The sequence below is a fragment of the Xiphophorus maculatus genome, chromosome 7, assembly GCF_002775205.1.
Source record: "Xiphophorus maculatus strain JP 163 A chromosome 7, X_maculatus-5.0-male, whole genome shotgun sequence".
Taxonomy (NCBI): Eukaryota; Metazoa; Chordata; class Actinopteri; order Cyprinodontiformes; family Poeciliidae; genus Xiphophorus; species Xiphophorus maculatus.
In genome coordinates, this window is record NC_036449.1 from 31,111,491 (window position 1) to 31,130,421 (window position 18,931).

At 44.1% G+C, this 18,931-nt stretch overlaps 2 long non-coding RNA genes across 2 annotated transcripts; one reads left to right on the plus strand and one right to left on the minus strand.

The window, feature by feature from the left end:
- The first annotated feature begins 553 nt into the window (after positions 1–553).
- On the plus strand, positions 554–6,070 carry LOC111609231. Its single transcript, XR_002752998.1, has 3 exons — positions 554–618; positions 2,747–2,924; positions 5,992–6,070. It is a non-coding gene; the product is annotated as an uncharacterized LOC111609231 (long non-coding RNA).
- On the minus strand, positions 612–9,305 carry LOC111609230. Its single transcript, XR_002752997.1, has 3 exons — positions 8,756–9,305; positions 6,036–6,180; positions 612–2,335 (listed from the first exon to the last, which is right to left on the minus strand). It is a non-coding gene; the product is annotated as an uncharacterized LOC111609230 (long non-coding RNA).
- Between the last annotated feature and the right edge of the window lie 9,626 nt (positions 9,306–18,931).

The following is an 18,931-nucleotide window of genomic DNA, read 5'->3' on the forward strand; positions in this document are numbered from 1 at the left end:
CATGTTGTTGCCATGGAAACACTGATTTTCTGAGTTTCAACACTGAAGGACTGAACTTTGGTTTTGATTGTAACAAAAGTTCAGATCATGAAACCCAAATGCAGAGAAAGTTTGATCATCTCTAAATTAATATGTCCACAAAACACAAACACATGAAATCTGTTTTTTTATTTCACATAACACGTTTACAGTAATTTGAACAGAAATCTGTTTCTGATTCTGAATCCTACAACCTGAAAACTCCCGTCTGAAACCGACAGAGCAGCTGAGGACGCTTACGAAACCAGCAGATGACGGAAAACAAGAAACTTTCTGTCCTCTGGCCAGAAACATCCAACCAGATAAAAGAGCCGCGAGCAGCAGAGAGCTGCGGCGCTCCAGTTCCTCCGGAATCCGCTTCATGTTTTCCCAGAGCTCCGGCCGTGAGACCAGGACAGAACCGCTTCAGGCCTTCACCCACACAGAACCGCTCTGTTCTTGCTTTATTACTTCCATCTGCGCAGATCTATAGAGCTACAGAAACAGAACCGGTTCAAACGGCCGGAGGAAAGAAGAAGACCAGAACATCAGAACCCAGTACCAGAGCAGAACCTGGAACCAGAACAGAACCAGCTGGAGGTAACCATGTTTCTCCTAACAGCTGCCTGTGAAGCGTAACAGTGGCAGAAATCATGACAAAGTTAAAATAATCCAGTTAGTGCTAACAAGCTAACAGGTTACTGATGATTTCTGTCCGTTGCCATGACGACTGAACCTCATGTGGTCGTCATGGAAACAGCAGGCTACATGTCACCAGCAGCTTCTAAAATCACATGTGAATAACTTTGTTCTTGTGATTAAATTAAAAACATGGCGCCATCATCCTCCAGCCACTTCCTGTCACTCTCTTCTTCATGTTTTCCAGCAGTAGCAACATCCTGTTGATCACATGACTAGTGTGACGCAAAAAAGTGTTCACTCACTAATTTTGATACACTCAGAAGAAACCATCTCATCCTAATGTTTATTTCCAATTTGACTTTTTTCCATTAAGTAAATTTATTTTAGTTATTCCAGTTTACACATCTGTATCGTCAACGTAAGCACAGCTACAGGAAGAACAACCATGACACACTCACTCATACCAAAGGTAATCTGGAGGTCAACGGGTTAGGGTGTTAGCTTAGCAGAGGGCTGCAGTGTTAGCTTAGCAGAGGGCTGCAGTGTTAGCTTAGCAGAGGGCAGCAGTGTTAGCTTAGCAGAGGGCTGCAGTGTTAGCTTAGCAGAGGGCAGCAGTGTTAGCTTAGCAGAGGGCTGCAGTGTTAGCTTAGCAGAGGGCAGCAGTGTTAGCTTAGCAGAGGGCTGCAGTGTTAGCTTAGCAGAGGGCAGCAGTGTTAGCTTAGCAGAGGGCAGCAGTGTTAGCTTTTCATGCTATTAAACTGAATTTTGTGTCTCCTCTCTGTGGTCTTTGTGCTCAGTAACGGTTAGCATACGCTGTTTTACTGAATGCTTCATGTTGCTGTTTCACATTTAATGATGTTTTAATCGTTTCCACTCCAGCTCAGTTTGGCAGCTGGACTTTAGGTTTCATTGGGTTAGCTTAGCTAGCAGAGCCTCCTGGACTGTAGCTGTTAGTGATTCTGTGTTTTTAGTTCTGAAAGAGAGTGGAGGCGATAAATCACCCAAACTTCTGAAAAATGAACCTCCTCACTTCAGAGACCACAGTTACGGCGCTGGACGCCGCCTATCTGCAGAAACTCAGCGACCAGCTGCACCACCATGCAAATCCTCTGTCCAGTCAAAGAATTCAGCCATTTTGAACATAATTTAATTTCACAGTCAGCCGTAGACGTGTTGTTTTTATTCGTTTCATGTTGTTTCACCTGCCAGAAATTTGTTTAGCATGTGGAATTTTTTTTTACCAAAAACAATGACTGACCTGGTTGGTGATGTTGCTCTGCTGGATAAACTGTTTATGTGTGAAAATATTAGTAAGATTACTCAACGGCTTCTGTATTTTACTGTTAAATTGGTGTAAAATCCCCAAAATAAGCCAAGAGCAGCGCCTGGTTAGCTTCACCAGTTCACCTGGAATTTAAACTACAGAGAGCCAGAAGTTTCCCAGACTGCTTTGCCAGTCTGCAGTATCACGGTGTAATTTTCCCAGAGTTCTTTGCGGTAACATGGTGTAATTTTCCCAGAGTTCTTTGCGGTAACATGGTGTAATTTTCCCAGAGTTCTTTGCGGTAACATGGTGTAATCAGGTTCTACATGCAGAACTGAAACGAGTTTTTCTGATCTGGAGGGAATGAAGCAGATTTTTCTTCTGACGTTGACCAAACAGCGGCGGGAACATCTGCAGACAAAAAGTTATTTTATTTATATAACAAACTTCAGCAACAAGGCAATTCAAAGTGACTTACATGAATTAAAAAGGAAATTCAAACAAAAATAAACCAAAGAAAGAGCAAAAGAAGAAAGACAATAATAATGTTGATAATTCCTGTTCTGAGTTGCTAGGTAATTTTTCTGGATTGTAAATTTGTTCTAATCTATGGATAGCTAAAGTTAAAGTGAGTAGGTATCGTCTGGACTTTCTAAGTATGTTCCAGTTTTGTAAAAGTAATAAGTACTCCACAATTTCTAAGTAGTAATAAAAACTAAATGTTCTGGACGAAGTTTTCCTGGATTGTTTTCTCTCCAGCTCTCGGTCTTTTCCTCTGCTCCTCTCCCTATCCATTCTCACCCTGATTGCTCTGTTTAACAGACTCTCCTTCAGTCTGTGTCCGGTCTCCATGGCAACCACTGCTGGACCAAGCCATGGTGGCTTCAGCGACTGACGTCAGGGCTCAGCATGTTGGATGAAGCTTTATGAACAAACCCAAACAAAAATATTGTCACCTGGATGGATGTTAGCTGGATTCAGGCGCGCTGCCATGGAGACGGTGGGTGGTGTAAACATTAATACTCATGGATGAACATCAGAGCTTATTGCAAATTTTCTGCAAAAATGGTGAAAACCACTGAGCTTAAGCGAAGCTAACTCCTGAGTTCCTGTAAAATCCTCTGTGATCGATGGGAACGTATTTAAGTTCTTTAAAGAATAAAAATATTTGCGTCCAGTCTGTTTGATGGTTATTTTTTCCTTCTTTATTTAGAATTTTGACAGGATTTAATGAGGAAAAAGATTGCAAATTATCTAGGTAATTTTTCTAAAGCCAGAAAATACCCCAAAAACCGAGATTTTGATTGAAAAAAAAAGAATCAGGAGGAAGATCTCTGAATGACGTCAGATGTAATTCAGGTGGAACGGAGGAAAAATGACGTCTCAAAATTAAAATAAAATGTATAATATTCAAATCTCCTGATTAAAAGAAACTAAAGGTGGCGTTAAAAGAGATAAAAATTCAAAGAGTACAGTCGATGTTAGCAACATTTATTTTGTTTTCTTCCACCTTATTGGAGTTAAGGACATTTTACAGTTTTTCTCAGGCAGATGGACCGACTCAGTGTGTCACCAGCAATCATCCATGTTGGATGGATGTTGGATGGATGTTGGATGGATGTTGGATGGATGTTGGATGGATGTTGGATACATGTTGGATGCATGTTGGATGTTCAGATAGGTTTTTTTTTACAGTGCAAGCGTGAATTGATCCAAAAACAAGCAGAAATGTAGAGAGCATGTAGGTCAGAGGCCCCTGAGGCCCCTGAGGCCCCTGAGGTCCCTGAGGTCCCTGAGGTCCCTGAGGCCCCTGAGGCCCCTGAGGTCCCTGAGGCCCCTGAGGCCCCTGAGGCCCCTGAGGCCCCGAGGTCCCTGAGGCCCCTGAGGTCCCTGAGGCCCCTGAGGCCCCTGAGGCCCCGAGGTCCCTGAGGCCCCTGAGGCCCCGAGGTCCCTGAGGCCCCTGAGGTCCCTGAAGCCCCTGAGGTCCCTGAGGCCCCTGAGGTCCCTGAGGTCCCTGAGGTCCCTGAGGTTCTGGCGTCCTGCATGTTTTAGTCTCTCCCTGGTTTAACTCACCTGGATCCAATGACGGCTCGTTAGAGGCCTAAGAAGAACGTTGACCTGCTGAAAAGGTTGTTGGTACCGGGGACAGAACTAGAACCTGCAGGACTCCGGGCCTCCAGGACCCACTTTGGGCCCCTGATGCAGAATAAACACACTCTGCAGTTTAATGCTCTCACTGTGAGGAGCTTTAATCCTCAGGATGTGACTCTGAAATGCGTCTCAAGTGTTTTTTAGTCACCAATCAGAGCGAATCTTTACTGTCCTGATCCGACTCCTCCCTGCAGAACCAGAGCAGAACCAGAACCGGTTCTGCTCTGGTTCTGGTTCGGTTTTTACTGCAGCAGCAGCTCTTTTATGGGAATCCCCCGTTTTACTGGGAAACCAACAGCTGTGAAACACATCTGGCCATTAATGCAGATTTTACTGTAAGATGTTTGGAACAGAAGACAAAGAGCTTACAGAGGAAAGCTGATCCGTTCTGTACGGATCAGGAAAAAATAGATTCTGTCAAAGATTTTGTGTTTTAGTGTGAAACAGAAACCATCTGGAAACTTCGGTTTCATTTTATATTCTATGTCTTCATAACATCAGACTCTTTCTATAAACACATCAGACTCCCACCAATAGGCACTTTAAAGGTTTCACTGCCACCAAATCACCAGAACCACCAAATCACCAGAACCACCAGGGTTCGTACTCAGAACCCTGAGACTAAAGCAGCTCCATCGACATCATTACAGGAAAAATCTTCAATAAAAATCATTCAGGAATCATTTCAGACATTGCTGCTAGCAGGACTGAATGTTAGGAACATAAAATGTTTCTGTCCCGTTTTATTGTCTTTAAATTGTTTTGAGTGGTTAAAGTCTCATCTACCAACTAGCCACAGTTTTACTTGTTTAACACGTCTCCCCATTCAACTAAACCATGAAGAAGAAACTAAGAGCTTCAGTGATTCTCAGAGAGTCTGACATGTCAGGGACAGAGACGGAGACGGAGACGGAGACGTCCCAGAAACCACCAAGAAGTAAAATAAGTTCATAAATAAAACTTGTAAAAAGCCCATGTGCAGTCAGTCTGACAGCTTTAACCATGTAGCAGCTAATGCTAATGTCAGCATCCACAGTAGCAGCTAATGCTAATGTCAGCGCCCACAGTGGCTGCTAATGATAATGTTAGCATTCACAGTAGCAGCTAATGCTAGTGTTAGCATCCACAGTAGCAGCTAATGCTAATGTCAGCACCCACAGTAGCAGCTAATGCTAACGTCAGCATCCACAGTAGCAGCTAATGCTAACATCAGCGCCCACAGTGGCTGCTAATGATAATGTTAGCATTCACAGTAGCAGCTAATGATAATGTTAGCATTCACAGTAGCAGCTAATGCTAGTGTTAGCATCCACAGTAGCAGCTAATGCTAATGTCAGCACCCACAGTAGCAGCTAATGCTAACGTCAGCATCCACAGTAGCAGCTAATGCTAACATCAGCGCCCACAGTGGCTGCTAATGATAATGTTAGCATTCACAGTAGCAGCTAATGCTAGTGTTAGCATCCACAGTAGCAGCTAATGCTAACGTCAGCATCCACAGTAGCAGCTAATGCTAACATCAGCGCCCACAGTGGCTGCTAATGATAATGTTAGCATTCACAGTAGCAGCTAATGCTAATGTTAGCATTCACAGTAGCAGCTAATGCTAGTGTTAGCATCCACAGTAGCAGCTAATGCTAATGTCAGCATCCACAGTAGCAGCTAATGCTAATGTTAGCGTCTTCTTCTCTAAAGAAGCTCTATGAATAATCAGGGTTTCGTGAAAATTTGGAAAGATGAATGGATAGAAAAAGGTTTTGCTGCATCCTGATGAAGAAACTACAGATTGAAACAGATTAAAAACTAGAAATATTTTTGTTGTTCAGCTCAAATATCTGTTCAGTCAGTAATTTAGCAGCAAAGGGGCTTTTGAATTGAAGATGTTGCTGATTTTGTTGATCTGTGTTTAATTGCAGCTCCACTAGTCTCCTGCTGCAGACCAGTGGAGGTTAAAGGTCACCTTCCTCAGCTCATGAAGCATCAGCAGCGACTCGGGGCGCTGACATGTTGTCCAGGATCGCAGCTCGCCGCCCCGTCCTGTAATCTGACTTCCTGCCTCCTCTGCGTGACGCCGCGCTGGCTCTGAACGCAGCAGGACTGTTTGCCTGGTGAGCAGAAATTACTCACAGATGTGAAACACGCTTACTCATTTCTACCAAATCATGGAAATTATATGTTCTCAAGGTAAACACGGCTCTGAGAGCGGGATGGAAAAGTCAACGCTCTGGGTGAGTCAGCTCATAAACATCTTCCAGGCAGCTGCAGAGCTAAACTCCCTACCTCTAAATCATCCACCGCTCCACTCACAGCTTCACGTTTCACCGCTTGGCGTTACTGTTGCAGGGTTTTCATTCAGCTCCACTTTCTGTTCCTGTTTTATTTTGAAGGTCTGGTTCTTTTATTCATCATTTCAAAGGTGAAATTTTCAACTTGCATGTTTGAAAAGTGAGCTGGAGCAATTCCTGAAATCTGATTTAGGAAGTCACATCTGACCATCAACAAGCTCAAAATCCAATATGGCTGCCGCTCAGACAGTGAAAGCTGCAGCAGTAAAACGTTTTTGTTCCTCGGATGTTTCATTTGTGTTTATTTCACTCAACAAATAGATGTGAAACTGATTCAGCCATCCAGAGAGATCTGGTTGGACTACACTACTTAGCAAACCAGGGCATAAAGTCACCACCCTGCCAGAGGCACCCCCGGGGCCCAGGGCCCCACCAGGATCCAGCTGAAGTCCTGTTCCTCCTGATGGTCCGGTCAACCTGGTTCTACTGGAACCAGAACTCCATCATCTGTTCCACCTCCAGCTGCTGTGGCTCTGAGTCAAACCAACCTGTTCCCCTCCTGGCCTGTGGGGGCGCTGCACCAAGAACCACTGAAGGAAACGACACAAAAACCTCTGAAGACACTGAGAGCAACTTCCTTCTTCACCAGATGGAAACAAGATGGAGGCGTCAAATTTTAGTGTTGGAGGATTTCTCTTTAGTCTTTGGCTGAAGACCAGGAGCCATTTCTGCTGCTAGCGTTAGGCTAACATGTTAGCTTTGGTTGTATTTGCTCAGAATGCCCTGCTCTGTAGTCCGCTTCCTGCTTTTGGAGCAGTTTTGGAGGTCAGAGGTCGAGTAGCGTTGAGTTGATGTTCAGCGGCGTTTTACTCTGAAACTTCCTGTTCTTCTCCTTCATGTTTGGACCACGATGCGCCATCGTTTCCATCTCAGCGCCATGTTGGCATGAATCTACCGTCGGCATGTCCGAGTTGCTGTGGCGTCGCCATGGCTGCCGGCTAATAGACGCAGGCTGTCCGTTAAAGAGCCTTCAATGGCGGCCATTGTTCAGGAACGTTGGTGAGTCAGAAAGCAAGCCGAGGAGCGGGGGGGCGGCTCTGTGTGGCTGCAGCTGGCAGAACCAGAGGGAGACGTGATGCATCAGGAGCTGGAGAGACTTCCTGTCTCTCACCCTGAACGGGAGCCAGACGGACGGGTATGGCCGACGCTGGTACAAACCGTATTTCAGTCACATTGCGCTTTACTGTTGTTAAATCAGAGAAGAAGTGTTCCTGTGTGAGTCGCAGTGGGCGAGGCGAAGGTGTGGTCGCTTGTTTCCATGTAGGAAGAGGAGCAGCAGCCTTCATCGGCCGGCCATGGGAAAAAACAAGCCAGGGAACGGACCGGTTTCCAAACCAGAGCGGTTCTGGAAATATGTGTTCACCACGTGACGGGCCGCAGAGCCCGGCCGATTCCCCCGAAGAGCCTCGTTAAAAAGCAAACTCCGCTGCAGAGCCCGGCTCAGACTGACGATCCTTCACCCAGAAACATCTGAGGAACCACAAGTTTACATACACCCTGTAAAAAACCCATTTGCTCTGTGTTCAATCAGAACCAAACTTCGCTGGCTTCAGATTATTTCTATTCGCTCAAAGTCAGAAAAATCAGGAAGAACATTTTCAGTTGAGGTTCTCTGAATTCAGAAGTTTACATACCTTTGGATGATTGTCTTAAACTGTCTGATTTGGGTCAGATGTTCTGGGTTTTCTTCCTGACCTTTCTCCCTGTAATTTGCTGGAGTTCTGGTTCATTCCTCCTGACAGAACCGGTAGAACCAGGTCGGGTTTGTAGAACCTCTGGATGTGAAGCTCATCGTCCTTCTGGAGTTTTAACTTCCTCATGATTTCTTTCGATGTTGCTTCAGTGTTTCCACATAATCCTCTTTCCTCTGGATTCCATCAGGATTCTGAAGCGGACAGGTTCCTCCTGCAGTAAAACAGCCCCACAGCATCATGCTGCCACCACCACTCTTCAGTTAGGATGGTCCAATCGTCTTCCAGATGTATGACGGTCATTACGTCCAAACGGTTCCACTGGCTTCTTCTTCACTGAGCAGCCTTCCAGGCCCGGTTCGCTGGATGAAGACTCCATCTCTGGCGGAGTTCCGGGTCAGTCTGGACGGTTTGGACCAGAACCGCCTCACGTCCGTCAGAGTCTCAGAAACTTCCTCTGATTTGTTTCAGCTGGATTCAGAACCTGATCCAGAACCGAGTGTGAATGAACTTGGCTTTAATTGGGTTTATTGTCTCACACTGACTGATGATCTGTCTATAAATAATATCACGTTATCAGAGCCGCGGTTCTGGCAGCGTCTCCTTCACCTCATGGTTCCTCATCATGCTGCTCTGTCTCTCACCTGTTCTGGTTCTGGTTGGACCCGGCCAGGATGCAGCAGTGCATCGTCTCCTGCAGCGTTCGCCTGCGAATGAGTATAAAGTTCAAACTTGACTTTTTAAAGGCAACAAGTCAGGAAAAATAAACTTTTCGTCCCTTAAGTCCATCTGGCTGTGAGCCTGGAGTCTCTGGGAGAGCAGAAAATAAAAAACTAGTTTCTCCTGATGCTGAGTAGAAAGTTTTATTTTCTGTTTTTTCATGTTTTCCAACCGGTTAAGTATTCCATATTAGTTTTGAACTGTTGCATTAAAGTTTTTGCTGCGGAAATGCTAAACAAGGTCACAGACCTCCAGCTGACCGGCTTTGTGAATGCACCATTTTTAATGATTTTCTGTAGTTAAAGTCCAGATTTAGTTGTAAATGTTCTGACATCAGTGGGGAAAAGTGGACTTTGCTTCTTGGCCGAACGCTGCAGCATTCTCACCGGCTTCGTTTACCAGACGTGTTCAGTCGTGTTGTGGCTCCAACATGTCCGCCTGGAAGCTCCAGCTACAAACGTTTTAATCAGTAAAACGTTTCTGTGCCGCTACATTGTCATAGCTCTGCTAACAAACTACAAAAATGGCCGACCGGGATTGAAACGCTCTGTGACCTGGAGGGGGCGGAGTCTGAAGTGTCTCATTTGCATTTAAAGACACGGCACCAAAACGAGTTGCTCTCAGATACGGCTGAGGTCAAAGGTCAAAGAGGAGCCTGAGATCAAACCAAAACATGGAAGGTCAGCTTTGACTAGACCACAACTGGAGGATTTAGAGGGAAAAAGGATTTCAAAGCACAATGTGTCCAGATCGGTGATCCTGATCTATAATCAATCAAATCATTCATTACTGAGAGTTTTGTTCTTGTCTTCGGGTTAAATCTGCAGGCTGACGTCTCTGACAATAAGCTGATGACATCACACAGTTCGGGTTGGGCCGAACAGAACCGCAGGAGGAACAAACAACCTCTGCCCGAGCTTTGATGTTTTCATTTAACGCCTGCCAGCATTTCTGAGGTTTTCTGCAGATTTTGGTTCTTCTCTTTATGACTGAGCGTGTTGATGTTGGAGCGTCATGTTGGGCCCGGCGGGCTGGAACCGGGTCCAGGTGGAGGTCCAGGTACGGAGCGGCCCGTCAGAACCGGACTGTGGAGGGAAACCAAAGGATTTCTGGGACGAACCGCAGCTGGCAAACAGATTTTATAAGCCAACGTTTCTCCGCTGCTGCGATCATCTGCTCCTCATTTCTGTTTCCAACAAGTAAAACTGGAATGTTTTCACAGAAAGAGGAAAACTAAGTACACCCCATGATAACCTCTAACCTCAGCCCGGCAGCCATCTTGTTTCTAGACAGAACAGACTCTCAGCCATACTGGTTCAGGGTCATGACCTTTGACCTGTAGAGACTGAGATGGAGCTCTGAGCTGATCAGACGTCCAACATGTTTTGCACTTGGGAATAATCTTCACTTTTATCTTTTAATTAGTATTTTTCAATTCTATGTATTTTATTTATATTTCTTCATTTTAAGCAAAACCAATTTAAAAATGTTTTTAAAGATTTATTTTAATTAGTTTTATTTTTTAAATTATTTCATTATTATCTTAAGGATAAGGACTTCATGTAGTCTTGAGGTGACCTTTGACCCTTCCCAGCAGTCTGTCTGTCCTGGCGTTGTGCTAACAACAGGCCCGGCTCCAGATGAGTTTAACAAAATGAATCTACATAGCTGAATGTAGACAACAACATCAGTAGCCTACAGGCTACTAGTTAACAAGCTTAAGGTGCTGTATTGGTATTAGCTAGTCCTCTTTTAGCTAACATTAGCTAGCCATTTTTTAGCTAACATTAGCAAGTCATCTTTTAGCTAACATTAGCTAGTTATCTAGTCATCTTTTAGCTAACATTAGCTAGTTATCTAGTCATCTTTTAGCTAACATTAGCTGTATCCAACAGCTTTACTGAACTCGTTCTGTTAGTTTGGGGAAAACTGCCAAGTTCTTTGCGTTTTTCTGGTTTGCTGCCATGATTCTAACAAACCTGAGCTGCTCTGCCCAGCAGCAGGTCTCCTTCTGCCCACAGGTGTAAACTCAGCGTGAGCGTCGTAGCGCTCATTTTGTGTTTAAAGGTGGCTCGGAAAAATGGGTTACGACGTGTTAACAACGGATTAAAGAGTTTAAACTGCAGAAGACAGTGACAGAGGACACAGATATAGGAAGAACAGATTTGGCCACTCTGAGGTGAAAACAGCAAACAGCTTCCAGTCCAGGGGGGCTCGGCTGACTCTGTGGGTGGGCAATGCCCACCAATGCCACCAGGCCTGGCTAACACCCTGGAGCCTCCATGTTCCTCTCTACCAGATTCCTGCTGAGCTGATGGATGTGTTGGATCATCCAGGTGGATCCGGAGCCGTTTGTGTTCTGCTGGTTCTGGTGGAACCTCCCACTGCAACATAAAAGCCGTCTGTACTTCTGCCTCCTACACGTGTAATGATCACATTTTCAGTGTTTATCTGTAAAGATCCTTAGAAGTGGAACCGCTGGCTTTGATCAGGATGAGGAGGGAGGAACAAATAAATCGCCGTTCGGACCACAAACTGCCTCCAAGCAGCCGATGAAGGAGAAACAGAAACAGCTTCCAGAGTTTATCCCTGGAGAGGAAACAGGCTGTAAAAACAGTTTCTTCTTGTTTCAGGGAACGTCCCGTAGCAACCTCCAACAGCTCACAGCCAGCCGGTGAAAAAGTCCGGCCGGTTCTGACCCAGTTAACACAGAGAAGATCTGCTGGGGGTTCAGCACCTTCAGGACGGCTAACGGAGGAAGCCATCAACTGTTGCTCTGGAAACCAGGTGACCCAGAGGGGGAACACCTAAGCAAAGACTGTAGCTCCTTCACTGATTCAGTACTGCATTTTCATCTCCCGTCTCCTGACATGATCTCAGGTTTTCTGTGATCATGTCAACATTTCCTGATCTCTGAGACGATTTATTGTTATTTTTATTTTACAGTTTCAGCACCAAAATTCAGACTCCTGTCCAGTCGGCCACTTTGTTTCTCCAGGATGTTATATCCACTGAAGCTAGCTACTGATCTGACTGAGGAGACCAACCAGCTCTGGAAAATGAGAAGAATGCTACTAGCTAGCATTAGCTTTGGGTAGGCTATGCTAGCATGCCTTGGTTGGTAAACCAATGGATCGCCTATTTCCTCCACTGTCCATTAGCACAGATAGGCTAGCATTAGCATTGGTTATGGTAATGTTAGAAACAAAACACATTTATCATTGATATGCAGAATCTGTAACATCACATATCAGCTGCCTTGATGACAGTTTACTGTAATCCAACGTGACACGAAGCATAAACATGATGTATAAAACAGAGCTGAAGTTGGCTTCTGATTGGGAAAATAATGTTTCACAACCTTAAGTTATGAAAAAATTATTTCTACTCATTTATTGTGATTATGATCACAACCAATTATCTTTAACTGTTCCAGTTTACAAACTTCAACTCTCAGACTCCTCAAACATGAACTATTATATTATTCTACACTAAAAACAGAATATTTATAGCCTAGCTTGTGATTGATGAAACGTTTATTTGATCAGTGAAAGTTCAATACAGAATGTTATTAGCATGTTCCACAAAAAACAAACCAGGTTAAAATATTCTGCTTTTAGTGTTGAATGAAGAAAAAAAGTCAGTTACGACAGGCCAGACTAGACATGCTAGTTGTTAGCCTGTTCAAGGCTAACATTATCCCAGGCAGTGCTAATGCTAGGTTATCCAAATATAAAGCTAGCATGTCTATGCTAATAGTCAGCAGAGTAAGTAGGCAATCCAGCATGCCTCCCTTGGCTTGCTAGTCATTAGCCTATCCAATGCTAATGCTAGTCATTAGCCTCCTTCTCATTGGCCAGCGCCGGTTGTTCCGTTTCTGCTGGCCAATCATTGATCAGGTCAGTTGCATCAGAGCGGATAAGGACGTTGGTGACCCCAGACTGTTCCTGGATCGTTGGCGGACGTTTGGTTCCGACTGTCTGGTTCTGGGCAGATGTGAGAGGAAGCCCGGTCCTCCGGAGGGGAACCGACCACACCGGACCGGACCGGACCAGAACCAGGACGTTTCTGTGGAGGCGGAGATCCCAGGCATCAGGAGTTCTCATCACAGAAATCATCTCTGCTCCAGTCAGAGAACCAGAACAGGTCCTGGAGGCGGTTTGGACCCAAACCGTGCTGCAGAAGAACTTCATCAGAACCTGATTTTATTTTTCAGAAATTTGACAAATTAACCTGAAACTGAAGCTATTTATGACCTTCTGAGGATATTTAAAGTGTGATATTTATTATTATTCCCCTGGTTTGTGTCCAGATTAACAACGTTTTGCTACAACCTGCTTCTGCCTTCCGAATTTAGAAAGTTTATAAATGTTATAAAATGTTTTATTCAGAACATAAACAGAAAATCTCAGGCAGCGTTTCCTGAGTTGCAGCTTCACTTCGTATTCAGCTGCTGCTTCCAGCGTCTGAACGTCCAGATGGTTTCATCGCCGCAGGAAATGAAGAGGCAGCCTTCATCCTCCTCTTCCTCACTGGATCTGTGGCTGGTTCACAGGCCTTTGACTAGGCAGGAAGTTGAATCTCAGGAAGCTCAGAGGTGACGATTCGTCTCGATCCAGAATCAGTAAATCTGAAGCTGGAAGCTTCGGCTTTATGATGAATCTTCGTTCTTCTTCCTGTTTACATTATTAAAATTGGAAGCCAAAGTTCACTCAGGGATTTTAGTGAAAATAAAAACATTTAGCGACGGACGGTCATGACGGGTTAAATGATTTCTGAGACATCAAAACGAGAACGGCAGCGACTCCATCCCAACGATCGATCTCATCCCATTTATCTCAGTGTAGTGTTATGCCGAGTCAAGGATGTCACCGGTATTGCGTTTGAACGTCTTTAATAATGAACATAACACTAGCACATTCTCAGGCTGCTGAACAGTGTGTTGTTGGCTTTTAACACATCTCTCCTGTACATATATCACTTCCTTGTTCTACGTCACTTCCTTGTTCTACTCCAACGTGACCTTACACATAAAATAGTTCCATTACATTACACTCAGTACATAAAATAAATAATAATCAGGAGGAAATGTGACGTTAAAATCTGTTTTCACCTAAAAGAGGCATTTTAATGTATTGTTTTCTGAAGGTGCCTGTTTCTACATATTAGTAACACTTTAAGACAAAAAACTGAAAAATGTTTGCTTGCTCTGTTTTTCCCTAAAATAAACGGCTTTCTAAAGATTTTAACTTTGTTATTTGAAGTTTAAACCTGGACTTCTTCACAAGAAGAAAAATGATTACCGTATTTTCCGGACTATGAGCCGCTACTTTTTTCCCCACGTTTTGAACCAGGCGGTTTGTAGCTTTCCTGTGGATTTTTCTTCCACCACCAGGGGGCTCTGCAGCAGGAAGTGAATCATTGGAAGTCAAAATTAGAAATCAAAGAAGAAAGCGCTGCTTTTCATTTAGAACAAGCTCATGCTAGCAGGGGGAACGACGGAGAAATGTATTCAAACTCATTTCCTTTCACCATGGAAACAACAGGAAGACGTTCATATGATGCAGCTTTTAAGTTGAAGGTTATCGATGTGGCAGGACAGGAGGGAAAAAGAGCCGCTGCAGTAAACTCAGCGTGAACGAATCCATGGTTCGGCGTTGGAGACGGAGGGCTGCGTCTTTAACAGCAGATTATTAGGATGCTGCCCTCTGCTGGGCCCTTGAGGAAAACCCGGCGCGGCGGAGAGACCAGCGGCTTGTAGTGAGGCGCTTATAGTCTGGAAAATACGGTACTAGGATCTGTTGGCACTTCTAGGATATATTTTACTCTGAAGTTTCTGTTTTAATCTGAATAGTAATTTCATTTATTTACCTGGAACTTCTTTTAAAAATGGTAAAACAACTTTTGTTCGTCGTAAGGTTCTGATCGTCATCAGAGAAAAGGAGCAGAAAAAAAAGATTGGTGTTGTGATCTATGTGTTTCTGTGTATTTATTTCAAGTTTCCTGTGTCTCTGTGTTGTCCTGTCTTCCCTTTGATTATTCCCAGGTGTGTCTCGTTCCCTGATTACCTCTTGTGTATTTAGTGTCACCTGTGTCTCTGTGTCTCTGTCGGTTCGTTCCATGGGCCCAGTCTGTTTTCTCGTCCCTTGTTTACCGGTTGCTACCGGCGTTGAGCCCTGGCTTCAGTTCGGCCGTGCTGCCCGGCTTTGGGACCGTTTTTGGGCTGTGTTTATTTCCTGGATTATTATTAAACCGCCATATCTCATCTCATCCTGAGCCTGCTGCGTTTTCCTCACCACCATACACCACCATTTCATGACAATTGGAGGAACTTTTACTACATCGACCTCAGTGAGTTTTACTGAGCTCTGGTAAAACGCATCCAAGATGGCGTCGCTCCAAAGTTTGGTTGCGTCTCATGGAGAGACGTCCCGGGTTCAGCAGAACTTTAATCGAAGGAGGAGATTTGGCCCACAGCTGATCGCCACGCATCGACCGTTTGATGCGTTGCTTAGCAACAGACGGGGGAGTTCACCTTAAACATCTCAGGTAAAGTTAAACTGCATCTTGACGACTGGCGTCAGATTTCATATTAAAATGTTTAAATATTAAATGTAAATCTGTATCTCTAGATTATTATATCTGAGCCTCAAATACAAACTTTCTGCACCAATCAACAGGCTCCTGGCTCATATCTGACCTTTGACCTGTTCATTTTTGAAGCTGCTTATGCTGATTGGTTTTTGGTTTTTATTTAGTCATTAAAAATGCTGCACATAAAGTTATTTTGTTTTAAAGCTCTGGTTCCATGTTAGAAATGTTAAATTAAAACCTGAACTTCCTCTGAAGCGGTTCTGAAGTCCTGTCCGGCGCCGGAGCAGCAGAACCGACCCGCAATCTGGAAATAAAATCCACAGGAAGGATTTCAATGCTGATCAGAACCGTGCTCTCCTGATGAGGAACATGGCCGCCGTCATGTGACCAGAGGAAAACAGTTTGATCCTCTGCAGACCTCTGGACTTCTGGACCCGACCTCTCTGCAGAAACGCCATAATTCATCCCTGCTGGACACGCCCCTAACCCTAACCCTGACACGCCTCCCGGTTCTCTTCACACGCCGACTTCAGTGGAAAACAGACAATTATTCTCAGCTGAATTTTTTACTCTACATTTTTACCGGACAGGCAGTGAGGTCCAGAGGCCTGGTTTGAGTCCACTGATCTCTTAATCATTTTCATGTGGCTTCATGTTCTTTCAGGGGTCCAGGAAACGGGACGTCCTGTTACCATGGCAACTGATTCCTGGTGGTTAGCCTGGCGTCTTCATGCTGACGAAGCCTCAGCTACACATAACGGGATTTCTGGGAAACCAAATGGATTTTTATGCGTTTTGGCCTTTAATCCACATGAACTCTGTTTAATATCACTAAAAATAAAAATGAATAAAAACGTCGACCAAAGAGATTTGAGAATTTTCCTTATTTGTGTCTGAAAGAGGAAAATGGAGGCCAAAGGTTGAGAGGTCAGAGCCTGACAGTCTGCACCACATACTGCAACCATGACGACCGTTTGGCCAAGATGGCCGCTGTCAGAGAGCTGCTGATTTCTACGTTGGCTCAGCTTTACAAACCCAACTCAGAGCAAAATGACTGGATGAATTATACGGTTGTAAATTAATGGTTTTTATAGTTTCTACATGCGACCGGAGCGCTGCCTCCAACGTCCCATTTATTTAACCAAGTAACTTTTTACAGTGTACAATGTCAATGCTTTATGCTATTTTCTTCCCTAAATTTTGTTTACTTTTCTCAGAAGTAATAATCAACTTGAACACATTACCATCCTTCACTTTGTAAATGGTGTTAACCAGGATTAATAAACAGTTATTAAAGCTTTACTGCTCTGACTGACTTTGACTTGATGATCAAATTACAAGATAAATATAGAATTAAAATGACATTATTCCAACTTTAACCTCTGAATTCCCACGCTTACTGAACAAAGAATAGTTTCTCTAGCTCACTTTACTCTCAGCTACTTTATGAGTCACTAAATAATAGAAACGGAATATTACTCAAAAACAAAATAAAACTGTTAAAACGAGTTAATCCTGAACCTCGGCTGATAAAAAATAACGCTGTTAGCAGGGAGGTGAAGAGAAACCGCGCCACAGCGCCACCTACTGATAAATAGGAAAACATCTTACAGAGAAGCTCTGGTGCAGGGGTCTCAAACTCCAGGCCTCGAGGGTCGCAGTCCTGCAGCTTTTAGATGTGCCACAGGTACAAAAGACTGGAATGAAACGACTTAATGACCTCCTGGTGTAGATCGGTTCTCCAGAACCTTAATGACCTAATTATTTTGTTCAGGTGGTGCAGCAGAGGCTCATCTAAAGGTTGCAGGACTGTGGCCCTCCAGGACTGGAGTTTGAGACCCCTGCTCTGGTGTGTTTTTATGCTGAGCTGACCTGAGGAATAATGAAACAGGAGAGCAATGATGACCTTTAGTTCTGCCTTTAGCATCCATGTTGCGTCTGAGTCAAACAGGAAGTGCGCCCAAAACCGACCCGGAAGCAACGCTCCCCAAACAAAGGTTCCGCCTCGCCACTTCTGTTCCCCCATTAACCTCAGGAAAGCATTAATGCAAACAAAATATAAATCGTTCACTTCGCTCACATGAGCAGCAGCCTGGATCCACCTGGATGTGATATTTGTGCTCAAGCTGTGTGTGTCTGTAGGGGTGTACTTATTTTTCATGGTGCTGTAGGGTTGTTCTCCACAGATAAACTTTATACAAACTCCTTACAGCTGCTCTAGCAAACAAACTCACCAAAACACACTTTTCCACTTAATGTTTTAAAACCAGAAATAATTTATTGAACTGCTTTGATGTTTCAGTTTTAACTGGTTTATTTTTCTGTTAGCCTTTAATTTATTTTATTCTATTAGCCTTTAACTAACTAGGAATGTTTTTGTGGCCAGTCGTCTGAACGCTCGACGTTTCGCTCAGGAAGATGATTGGTGGCGCGCTGCCTGCTGACCTGACACTTCATTGAGAAATGTAATAAAACCTGTTAGTTTAGCTTCTAATATGGATTTTATTACTATTAATGCTTTCTTCATCAAATTTGGTGCAAATGAAGCCAGTCATTCATCTCTCACTGATTGATGCTTCAGTGGAAATAAGAGCTGGTGGAACCACACACAGATTTTCCTGGGCAGCTGCTGAGCCGTTTGTTCCAGCGCTAACGTCCTGCCAGGCTGGATGAATCGTGTCGTTATGTGGAAGCTTTTATTTGGGAGCAGAATAAACACCGACTCTGTGTGATGTTTCTTTCCCAAACCGAGATCCCCACCTGAGGCCCAGGAAACGTTTTACCTGCTTGGACGACGAGAAAACAATCATATCATCGATTGTAGCTGCTGTCAGTGCAACATTAACATCTGCAGACATGAAATATTGGTTCTGTTTGAACTGAATCTTTGGTCAACATGTTCCCTCTGCTGGGAGCAGCAGAGCTCTGAGGCTGAAACTGAGAATCAGACCTGATGGGGAAAATGTTGGAGGATCTGCAGCTGCAGGCGGTGGCAGCATCATGGTGGGGGGTGGAGGTCATCTCCCGTCTCTCTGGGAGAACATGAAGTGTTTCTGTAAACCTGGTGATGTCAGTGGAGTACCTCAGGGCTCAGTATCAGAATTCATTGCATTTATTTTGAAAATTTCCCTGGAGGACAAATAATAAAACTTTTTTCATGTGTTTTATCATTTCTATGTTGATGATATTCATCTATATTGTTCCTTCAAACCTTCTGAATATCTCAGGTTCTCCTCTCTGATTCTGTGATATTTTCTTGTGAAACTTTAACTTTTGCTCCTGACAACCAGACAGCAGAAACGCCTCGGCGCTTCGCCTCTCCCATCGCCTCTGCGCCGGTTCTGTTGGATTCATCAGAAACGGTTTTATCTTTTAATAATAAATATTTCTATCCTTAAATCTGTTGGATCCGGAGCAGAAACAGAGACGATTCTCCTTCCTCTCGTCTTGTCTGGATTGTTGAAACTGTCTTCATGTGTTTGAACCTGAACCATCAGCAGATTGTT